Source organism: Plectrocnemia conspersa, unplaced genomic scaffold (genome assembly GCF_051122295.1).
Source record: "Plectrocnemia conspersa isolate PC_06_02 unplaced genomic scaffold, ASM5112229v1 ptg000014l, whole genome shotgun sequence".
Lineage (NCBI taxonomy): Eukaryota > Metazoa > Arthropoda > Insecta > Trichoptera > Polycentropodidae > Plectrocnemia > Plectrocnemia conspersa.
Genome location: NW_028277178.1, coordinates 2,291,220 through 2,301,173, shown reverse-complemented (window position 1 = coordinate 2,301,173; position 9,954 = coordinate 2,291,220).

Below are 9,954 nucleotides of genomic sequence, written 5' to 3'. Positions count from 1 at the left end.
ATAGCGATTTTCGCGGCGTTTATCAAACGGATTTTTTTTATTATTTTTCAAACATTGGGCGTTGCGTGCTCATTGAATTTAAACGGTTAAAGTTTCAGTAACTTCACATTTAGTTTTTAAAATACATTTTTTGAGTGTGTAAAGCCTCTGAAGAGTCACTTAAGAGATGCTTTTTACTATTCTATTTATTGTTGACAGGACCAACAATTTGCGTTTATTAGCAAAATAAATGGCATTTTATCTATTGCGCTTTTAACACTTTTTTGGTTACGGTATTTGATTTATACCTGTTAATTTTAAATCTTTACGATTTTATTTTTGGTGCGGTGATTACATTTCATTGGTAGTCGGTTAATTAACTAACATACTAATTAACCTTGTGTAAAAAGCGATGAGAAATTATCATCTTTTTATTTCCACTCCCATTCTCATTGCGATATATAGCAGCAACTGCGATATATTCTATTAGTCAGCTGTAATAGGTTAATATTAAATCTTAAGCTCGAGCAGTCCAAGAACTATTCGATCGCAATAAAGTACTTTGAGCGATACAAGCAATACAGGACAAAAAGGCCCATCAAATTAAAAGTACTCGCTGAGTAAATATTGTAATAAAGCGGGAGCAAAAAGCAAACTCTCGACCGAATGTAAAAAAAGAGCGCTCAGTAACGTGGAGAGACAGGGGGGAGAAGAAAAGCGTCGCGAAAACGATTTCGTATGGTGAAAGAGAAAAACAAAAATATATATATATATATATATATATATATATATATATATATATATATATATATATATATATATATATATATATATATATATATATATGTGTATCTATGCCTACGTATTATGTTAGTTCAGTACGTGGTATGGTGAGAAAAAGGGCAATAGGCAAAAAAAGGCTGCAACGGTTTATGACGTGTTGAAGCGATAGGTTCGCATTGTTATGGTAACAGTCGATAATGCCTAGGGTTCTTCAGATGCATGGGTGTTTTCGTTGAGATATGATACAGGAATAGTGAAACACTTTTACGGTATTAGAGTCGCCTTTTTATGTTTTTATTAAAGGATCGCACGAATCGATGGAGGTTTAGTAGCTAAGGAAACCTGGCTCAAATCCAAAAGGGAAAAATTGAATTTACGAGGGGTAGTTGGGCATCCGTTTTGATTTCATAAACAATACTGTGTATAACTGCTTTTTATTAAACAGTAGCAATAAAATAAACTACAACTTTTTAAGATGCTTGGGTCTCTAATGTATAATAAATTCGGATTGAAAATCAGATTTCCTTAAAATTAAGTAAAGTACAAAAACACTCGTCTACATATCAGATTTACTTTAAACGAAATTGCCACTATTTTATCTAACAATACATTAAAGATTATTTTTTTCTATATTTTAAAATTTGATATTAGTCTCCTTATTTGATATGATTTATTATCTAAAGTAAATATTGTAAGCAAGGTTTCGCAAAGTCCAAAAATGTACATAGACTTTGAAATTATTTGAATGATTTCTTTTAGATATACAAAAGTGAAGGTTTTAAAAAAAACTAATTAAATTTAAAATAAATTAAATATAAGGGTGGAGTAAAAACTTTCGTTTGAAAGGCAAAAAATATTTTTTTTGAACACGACGTAAAAAAATAATCCTTGATATTTTGCAATAAAATTAGTTAAAGGATAAACTATTTTAAACTGCAATTAAAATACAGATTTAAATTTTATGAAAATATCAATATATATTTGGTTTTATATAAATTAAAAAAATATTTATTCTGTGACAACCACACACAGATGCTCACGTTTGAAATGGTATTATCAAAACTCACTTTAATGTACTGTGACCAAAATGAATATCCAGCAATAAGGAAAGAAAATAATAGCGTAACGGATGGGATCACACACAAAAGCCCTCGTTACGACCAGAAAATCGCATAAATAATACGCAAGTATATTACTGTAAATATTCTCTGTCATTGAGAGAATATTTATTTGCTGAGAAACGATCACAGATATAATGAATCACCGGATACACAAGATTACCGTAGCAATATACAACCTTGGATAATGCCCATCAAGCGAATGTCACTTTCTAAAGGCGTATACCTATCTTGCTGTTCTAAGAAACAAGTACATCTATTAACTGGATGATCGCTGCATGATTGTGATTGGTCAGCAAGCTTTACAGCCCTGTACTTCCACGATCATGGACGCATACATCCCGCCGCTAACTTCTCCACCACCACTCGAAGAATATACTGTCGCTGCCATACCAATCACAACTCTGAGGATCGTCCACTGACATTATCCCTCCGCCAGTTTCTCCACCACCACTCGGAGAAAACATCTCGCCATTTATCGTCTGTCGCAACATATGTAAATACAATGTAATAAAACTCTAACTAGATTCCACCAAGCGTCTCACTGGCTATGATGTTACACCCCTAGAGTTCTCAAACCTTAAAATTTGACCAATTCAAACAAAAAGTCTGTTAAAGTATTTATTCAATGAAATACATCATTAAAAACAATATTATTGAAGTATAACCAAATTTAATACAAAACTGCACTGAAAATTATGTTAAAAATCTTAGTGACTGTGGCTTTAGTTGAACGTAGTTTTTTTAAATTAAAAGTAATTAAAAGTCATCTCTGATCATCGATGAGCTAAGATTAATATTTGCCAATTATTTCTATAGAAAGCAAAATAGCAAACTTAATAAATTTTGACAATATTATTGAAGATTTTGTTGTAAAAAAGCAAAGAAGCTTTTATATTGGATCATAATATTTTTTGCTTTTAAATAAAAAAACTTTAAATATAAAGCATATTTTTATATGTATGTCCTTCAATTTTGTAAATTTATTGAATGTTAAATAAAACTTATTTACGTAAATATAATTTATTTGGCTTTCAGTTTATATTATTTTTGTAACGGCAAAAATTAAGGTTATTTGACATCACAATTAAAGAAACATTTGAGGTCCATTAACAGATTATTTTTGTTTTATGATTTTCTCATTATTAAAAAAAAATTAACTCCATATATTTTCAATTAATTCCTCAAATGTTTTTCCTAAACATAGCCCTCGTACAATATTTTACTTATATTAGTAAGTCATTGTACAGAAATATTTTAATAATTTTTATTATAATATTTTATAAGTTTTAATATAAATTTTTCGGGCACCGCAAAATTTTGCGAACCGACACCAAAAAAGTTCATATCGGTCCTGGTTGCATGGCACTTTATATAGCATTACGACTTATCTTAGATTAAATAAACTACCTTAATATTTATCTGCGAGGTTATAAAAAGCTATAAAAATATAATTTGAGGTCAAGGATCTGAATTTTAATAATAAAAATCAGCAATTCCGATCTCCCAGACACGATAGAAACTTCAAAACCTCGTATGTTCATATTAGATTCGAATCCACAACTTTTAATTTGACATGCTAAGTTAAAATACTTAAATATTTATTTTGTCCAAAATATGATGCAGTTGATTTAACAATTTAATGTACGAGGAAAAAGCTACCAGTAAAATAAGGTTGATTGCATCTAAAGTTATTATTTTATAAATTACCGTAAGGGTTAAATGCTGTTAGCTAGTATTAGTATTCAACTCGAAATACTTCTTAGCTAAGAGTAATTTCAAGTGCTTTAAATATTATTATTATAATCTCATTGAACCAAAGGAGTCATGCAAATTCCAATGCTCACCCGAAATTGCTGAATTCACACGAATTGCGAAAGACAAATCCGAGCGTATTTACTAATATTCAGCAAATAGTAGTCAGAAATGTGCAGTTTAAGGCAAAAGCTCCTCTCAAACGTCACACCCAAATCTAGAAATTACTTTCCTAAATAACGTCGTAACGTTCAAAATATAATCAAATACCGAGTGCTGGAGATGCATTTAAATGGTAATTTCAGCACGATGGAATAAACATTTAACACCATAATTGATAACGATGTAACTGTGAAGACAATATTTTATTTTAGACAATAGATTCAGTAACTATAGTATTTTTTATATATAATATTTGTGTGACATATATAACTAGCACATTAAACCAGTAGTATAATTTTGATCTTGGTTCGATTCCCATATGTTCCCTAGTATTTTTCAATTTATATCATGTCTGGAAGATCGTATTAAGTTAATATTAAATCATTGTAATTTTAATCAATCATCATAGATTAGGTTTTTCTGTATTTTTTTAATCGCGCGGATGAATATCGTAAAAAATATTTAAAATATAATTAAACCAGATCGTGCATAGTGACATTTATTAATTGAGCGCTTTAATAATCGAAAAGATGTTACTGATTTCAGTCTGGTGTGTCACTACTAACTTAGTGGTTGTTGCTTGTGTTAATGCATTGGTTTAGCGCCTATCATAACAAACAAAAAAAGCTGTATTTAAAGTTATATTTATATAAAGCAATGTATGACTTTGAAAATGTCAGACCTAGGGATTCTTACATTTTTCATTAAAAAAAGAGTTATTAAAAACGTGAAGTACTTATTTAAATAAAAAACTCTTAGCCTCTCTTACAAAAAAATCTGACATTTCTGTCTAATAATATATTAAAAAAGTATACTGTAAGTTCTAGCGCGCTCTTGAAATTGCTCTTAATGGTCGTTCGCTTCTGCACAAATTGAAACATCCCGAAGGCAACGAATAAATTGCGTTAAAATTTGCAAGCTGCAAATTTCTCGCGACAATACTACACAGAGAAGTGGGAGAAGAAGACCAGACGCAATTACAGCAAAGTGACAATACGCCATCCGGTCCGCGTGCCACGCGTTGTGCGCCACTCACCCTTTGTCTCCTTTAGGGTGGGCATCCGGTTACATCTTCCTATTACTTATTTGCGTTCGTTTGATGTTCTATTACGGCGTAATTATTGTGCTGCTTCTTCTCCTCGACTGGAAGGACTTTTTCTTAAGATCCGACACAAAAGTGCCTTTGTTTCCGCGCGAATAATCTATTACAGAAATCGACGCGAAGAAGGAACACAGTATATATTACACTTAGAGAAATAATGATATAAAAACAGTGGTTTTAAAACTGAATGAACTGTGAGTCACTTGATCAATATATAGATAAGATTACTATAATGTCAAATACGAAGTGATTTTTGGTTACCTGTAGGAGTAAGTTTGAAAATATACGAAAATGTATTATTTATTTTAAATTGTTATTTTATTACATTAATATGATGAAATATCTTATTACTGTATTAATCGCTTTAAACATAGTTTAAAGTAATTTGATAATTGTGAGAGCAATTAATTACGTCAAGATAACACTCGAAAAAGAAAAATAGCCCTAAATCGATTCCCAAGCGTATTTTTTTTATCAAAGCGGGTTCCTTGATCACCAAAACAAAAATAAAAGCGTCGGCCGGTTAGAGTAATAGAAAATCGCAAAAATTCACTCAAATACTTTCGATCTTCCCAGAAAGTATGCATATTTTTGAACATTGTCACGAGCACCTTCAGAATGGTTTCTTATCTGTGTGTCTTGTTTTATTACTTAAGCAAAAATAAGGCGAGATAGTGTAAAATATTTGTAAACTATTTTTTGTCATATTAGGCAATAATCCGTCTTTACTTATGTAGCGTTATAAAAAAAGGCAGTAGTTGTGAACCTTTAAAAAATATTTATACAAATTTATTTTTTTAATATAAAAATTGCTTTATAAAATTTCTCGATAAATGAGAATTCTCGATTTGACATTTTTAATGAGAAATTCTCAAGAAAAGACACCAGTTATTTGTTTATAAATAAATTATAACGTATTTATTATTATTAATTAAGTTTTTATAAATTAGTGTTTTATTTTTTAAAATCTGATTTGATTTCCATTTTTAAATTAATAAAGATGTTTTATGCCCCCTATTCCTTAAATCGTCATCTGTATAAATAAAGCAAAAAAAGACTAAAATATTTAGTTTATTAAACCGAAAATAATATTTAAGCTTTAACATATTAATTTAAATTTTTAAATTAAATTTAACTTTTAATTTTTGCTGTGTCTTAAGATTTTTTTATTATGTACATATGTTTTGTGTATTTAACTGTGCTTTTATTTACATTTTAAACAGTAAATATAAACATAATGCAGACCTTAAATTTATATTTCAATAACATTATCATTATTTATTTAATCAATGCTTAGTATAATATAAATTTAACACCAGTTGAAAACTACTTAGTAATAATAGTGCAGTATGTAATTTTTATTTATTAAAATGCTACTCTATAATTTCATTAGTATAGAAGGAATAGTCCAATCTATAACGTCTAAGACTAGAAACACTGAGGTTGTATTTTTATTTATAAAAAATATGTGCTATTATTAAAAACCGATCTCAGCTGTAGTGATATCTATTATCTATAATTTAAATTACACATATTCATTTATAATTATTAATATAGATGTCACCGATTCTCAGACTAGTGTTTAATACTTTTATAAATAAGCTGTTACCAGTTTTCCAGGCGTCTATTTTGGGGGTAAAGTCGCACCCCTTCGGCCTTAAAATAAAAAAAAGTGAATTTTAATTAAAAACTAGACCCACAAACCGAATGTAACACGGTTTTGTAAGCTTTCGGTCCAGAAAATATTTTATTATTTAATTTTGTTAAATTTGATAAATATTAATATTTAATTTGGTTATTCTTAAATTACATTTGCAATCTGTAGGTGTGTATAAATAATTAGAAGTAGTCTATTATTTATTTAAAATATATAAGCAGATTCTTTGTTAAATGAGTTTCAGGAACATTATCATAGATAGGTTATTGTTTTTAATATATCAATCTATATTCATTTAAAAAAATATATATTGACACATTTATTGCATATATTATATATTCACAAAATAAATAAATATAACTGAAATTTATACAAATTGAAAAAAATGGATTTGCTCTGATTGGCATATAATTTCCTGGTATATTATTCGATCAATGTGCTTTAATAAAATCGGGGTAAAATAGCGCAATTCAATGGCTAATCGAATCATATACACCCTTCCTAGTAGTCGTAGATTCGTAGCCGGTGTTCAATCACGCTACGACAAATTTGCTACGCGGGATTAGGCTGCTCGTTTCATTCAGGTTATCAGATTTTATGACGAAAGGCACATATACTGTATGAGAAACGTATACCGCTAAATATATACATACATAAGCATGAAAGGCATCGAATCTTTCACGTGTGATTGGAATCGAGACTCTGATTATGTTATTCATTTACTTACTTCCTACGTCTACGGAAATGTATCACAGCTCAACCATATTACGTTATTAATTTCATCATAAATAAAATTAATTAAATATAATAGTAAATCTGTCTACGTGTAATAATCATTCATAATTTTGACGATCCACTTAGAGTGATATATAGATCATGATATTAGATATATATTTTTATTTTAGTACCCTGTACGTTATTAGATGTTAGCAATTATTTTAGCATTGTTTATAATTGTTATTAATGAAAAGTTCTTTAGTAATACTGTTTTTGTTCTAGATAAAAATCTCAATAAAGAAGTCTGAAGGTAGTTTTTTTGGTTTGGCAGATATATTTATGCAGTAAACATTGATTTTATTTAGACATTTTTTTAAACTGTTAATGTATCTGTAAACTCAGATATGCAATGTACTTCTATTTTATTTTTATAAGCACATATTAGTGTTTTGGATGTTCTAATTTTGACATTGTGACATAATTTAAAACAATCCTAATTCACCACAAATTTTTAGGTTATCTAAAGTTATCAAATTTTCAAATATTTTACATTGATTTTAGTAAATCTTTAAATAAATTTATGCACAGTTTTTTTAAAAAAATAAAAAATATACATAGATTATTTATTATATATTGAAAAACATTTATTTTGTATTTAAATAATAATTTTATTATGTATTTATTCATACAAAGGGTCTACTTTAAATCTCTTACTTAAATCTTTATTTATAATAAATATTATACACTTTTATTGTAGATGTAATTGTAGTAATTTTCTATGTATGTATTATAAATATATTATTAAAATAAATAAAAATGATTATTTAATTGTTGTTGTAATAATTAATTGATTTTCAATATAATATGTATATTATTTTAATTAAAAAGTTATTTCACTGTATATTGATTCTTAAATTTCCCACTAAAACAACTTATTATTCTTATTAAAACAACAATGATTCAATCTTACTTTTCAAAGTGTAAATGATAAAATTTGTGATCTCGAACCCTTTTTTTATTCACCTATTTAATATTATATGAATTGATAAACTATTATTATTATTCACCTTTACATTTTAAATATCGACTGATAAACCAAATTTATAACATAAGGAATATTAAGTATTAATGCAATGATTTATATTTAAAAAAAAATATAATTTGTATGTTGTCAAAAAAATAATAATAATAAAGAATCGTAAATATAACTGAATTTAGAAGAAACTAGTTGGTTTTAAAAATTCGTTCAAAAGGCATTTGAAATAATAAATTTGTTCCTTAAGATTTACTTAAAATTTAAATTATTCGTCGGTTTGACAAATAAAGCAATTTGCGTAATAGAGCAAATGTTCATTAGACAGTTTCCAGTTTTATTTTAAAATAAGTTACCCTACTTTAACAGAAAAATGGGTTTACACTAAGCTTATTTGCTCATTCTGCTAAAAAAATTGTTTGCAATTATGACATCGATAACAAAAATTGTTTAAAATTACGACATCGATTTAGAATCTACCAGTGATCGGTAACCAGATTAGAAGAAAAATAGTACTATGCACGGGATAGAACGTATTGTATATCACGCATCCTTTCCAAATAAAGAGTATTTTTCAGTGATATAATGTGGACATTGCAATATTTCTAATTTTAAACGCGTAAATTGTTTGTAAATCTCTTCTATTGTTTTTTTTAAATATATATTTTGTAACCATGACTTTCAATACTAATAATTATTTTTGTAGTTTCTTCTAAATAGTCATAAGAATTTTAAATTAAGCCAAATCACGCAAAACTTGATCAGAGAACTTTCACTTTGACTGTTTGATCGTTATTCAAGAGTTTTCTTAGCCATTTATAATTTTTTAAGCATATTTTGCACATAAAAAATAATTTATATAATATGAATATATCTATTTAGCAAAATAAACTTGTGTTTATAGTCGTATTAATAAATAAACAAAAAAAAAATTGAAAACACCTGTTCTTTCAAGTCATTTACTGTAACATTGAGTGACTATCATTGTGGTTTAAATATTGTCATGGTAAAGGCAAAGTGAATTGGAAATAACAATTTGCAATACAATTTAATTACACTGTGTTTAATCAAATTGCACAGTTTTAATAAATATCCATTCCTATTATTTTGATTAAAAATAATGTACTAAAATAATACAATCTGGTGAATTTAAAAAATAGTTTTTTATGTTTTGCAAAATATACTATAAGGAAAGTGATAATGTACAAATATATTTTAAATCAATATCTAAGTACCTATCCATACAATATTATTTAAAATGATCATTATAAAAAACTTGAAGAGCAATAATAAATATTTGTCTGTTAATTAAATCGTATTTTATTGCTTATGGAGCATTTAGCCAAACAACACCGAGCCTATTTTTTAAATAAAGTATTCTGTTATCAAATATTGTTATATTTTTATCAGACGTCATTAATAAATAAAATATAATTAAAAGAATAATACTTTATTTATACAAATATTACATACGTAGGTGTATGTGTATTTTAATGATATCATGTCCTGTATTATTTTTACATTAAAAGAATCGATAGGATAAGGAAATATAATGAATGTAGAAAGACGTCTTTCTTTATTCACAGGTTGTGATCGAACGACCGTAAATAATGCACCCTTTTAAAATGGAGATTGGATTTCTATTCCT